A 2244-nucleotide genomic window follows, 5' to 3' on the forward strand; every position below is an offset into this window, starting at 1 on the left:
TAATCTAGATTGCATTGCAACTCTTAATGACATGACCAATTGATTTAAAGGTTGCTCTAATTGATTGAGTTTACTTGTGATTCTTCTTGGTTTGCCTTTCTTAGTGACCACTAGATTGGCCTATAGGAGATAGTATTTGAACTCTCTTGATTGCTACTATTGTTTGTCCATTACAATACTTGAATTAATTGATTGAGCTTTAATCTAGCATTATCATTGATTTTGCATGTGGAACCCATATCCCTAGTTCATTTTAGTACCAACCAATATCTCAATTTCGACTCCGAGGTAGCTTGACTTAGACTTTAGTTTTCATCATTGCATTCCCTTGGGACCGACCCTTAACTTACCCTATATTCATATAAGGTTGGTTAGGTGTTTACAAATTTAGTTTGTCTTGGGGAAAGGGTAGAAAACGACATGCATTTTCCTCATGTCAAAATGGCGCCGTTTCCGGGGAACGCTATTGGTGCTTAGCTTTTGTTGTTGAGTCTACTTCATTTTATAAAAAAAATACAAAAAGATTTTGTTTCATTAGGCTACACTTGTAGCCGTGCTACTAATATTTTTGTTTGAGTTTTGCATGCATAGAACCCATGATCGTTCCCTTGTTCCCCTTGATCCGGAAATTGAGAGGACTCTTTCAAGAAGAAGAGTGGATAATAGATCTTTGGGTTATAGCTCTTCAAGTGAAGAAGAAATTCAAGAAGAGCAAGGCATGGGTGAAAATCCTAGAATGTCCTTGAAGGAGCTTGGAGTGCCCGGGGCATATAGGTTTGAGAGCGGAATAACTCCACCTACTACTCCGGCAAATGACTTCGAAATCCGGCCGGCAATGATCACCTTGATTGAGAGAAGGTAATATAGTGGGGCTAAGAATGAGAGCCCATTGAACCATCTAAAAGAGTTTGAAAAATATTGCAACACCATCAAAGTCAATGGGGTTTCTCAAGAATTCATCCGCCTCAAGTTGTTCCCTTTCTCTCTAATAGGAAGATCTTTGGAGTGGCTAGACAAAGAGGTGAAGCCCAACTCCTTGAGAACTTGGGACGATGTTACAAAGGCTTTCTTGTCCCGCTTCTACCCCCAAAAGAAGACGGCGGAGGCAAGAGCCTTGATTCAAGGGTTCAAGCAAAGGCCAAGTGAAAGCCTTTACGAAGCATGGGAGAGATTCAAAGAGTATCAAAGGGAGTGCCCTCACCACGGAATCCCCACATACCAAGTGATCCAAATCTTCTATGGCGGTTTAAGTCCCCAAGGCAAGTCATGCCTTGATGGAGGGGCCGGGGGCCCTATCATGAACAAAACCGAAGAAGAAGTTGTGGACATCATTGAGGACGTGGTGACATATTATAGGGATTGGCAAGATGGGGAGAGGGACTCTTCAAGCAAGCAATCTTCATTGTACTCTGTGGACCATCTAAATGCAATCAACAACCTTTCCTCCCAAATGACAAACTTAGGAAAGGAGGTCACCGCAATCAAAGCTAAGTTGGAGAGCACTTCTTCCCCTTCTCAAGCTTCGAATCTTCCCTCCCAATTTAAGGGGAGAGGTACTCTTTCTAACTCTCAACCCCCTCCCTCTTCACATAATATGCCTTTGGGTTGCTTGTTTTGTGATGCATGTGGATCGTATGATCATGACTCTAGTGTTTGTCCTAATGAATGTGTTGATGAGTTTGATAACCATGAGAGTGAACATGTGAATTATGTGTCGAATAATAATGGTCAACGGTTTGATAATCAAAGGGGTCAATGGAATAGGAACTTCCAAGGCCAAGGCAATTTTGACAACTATAACCAAGGTGGTGGTTATAGAAACCAAGGGAACCAAGGTTCTCGTGGTAGCTATAAGAATCAAGGTTATAGTGGCCAAAATCAAGGCCAATATTATGGTAATCAAGGCCAAAATTATGGTAACCAAAAGCAAGGTTATGGAAATCATAACCAAGGTAGTGGTAACCATAATAGGTCCCCCACCCGGGTTTGTTCCAAAAACTCAAGGTGAAAGTTCCTATTCTCAACCTTCTTCACCTAGGACTAATTTGGAGGAGATAATTGAGAATCAAACCAAGTTGTTGAACACATACATGGCCGTGAGCGATAAAAAATTCAATGAAATGATGACCCACAATAAAATGCTTGAAAACCAAATCTCTCAACTTGCTAATGCCTTGAAAGATCATGCAAGCCCTTCTTCTTTACCTTCCCAAGGTCTTGACCCCAAGAAACCCGTGAATGCTA

General features: G+C 41.4%; 1 pseudogene; it reads right to left on the bottom strand.

Moving 5' to 3' along the window:
* Nucleotides 1–1110: 1110 nt before the first annotated feature.
* On the bottom strand, nt 1111–1209 carry LOC145580435 (small nucleolar RNA R71; annotated as a pseudogene).
* Nucleotides 1210–2244: the final 1035 nt, after the last annotated feature.

The sequence above is a fragment of the Chenopodium album genome, chromosome 14 (assembly GCF_948465745.1).
Source record: "Chenopodium album chromosome 14, dcCheAlbu1.1, whole genome shotgun sequence".
NCBI classification, from domain to species: domain Eukaryota; kingdom Viridiplantae; phylum Streptophyta; class Magnoliopsida; order Caryophyllales; family Amaranthaceae; genus Chenopodium; species Chenopodium album.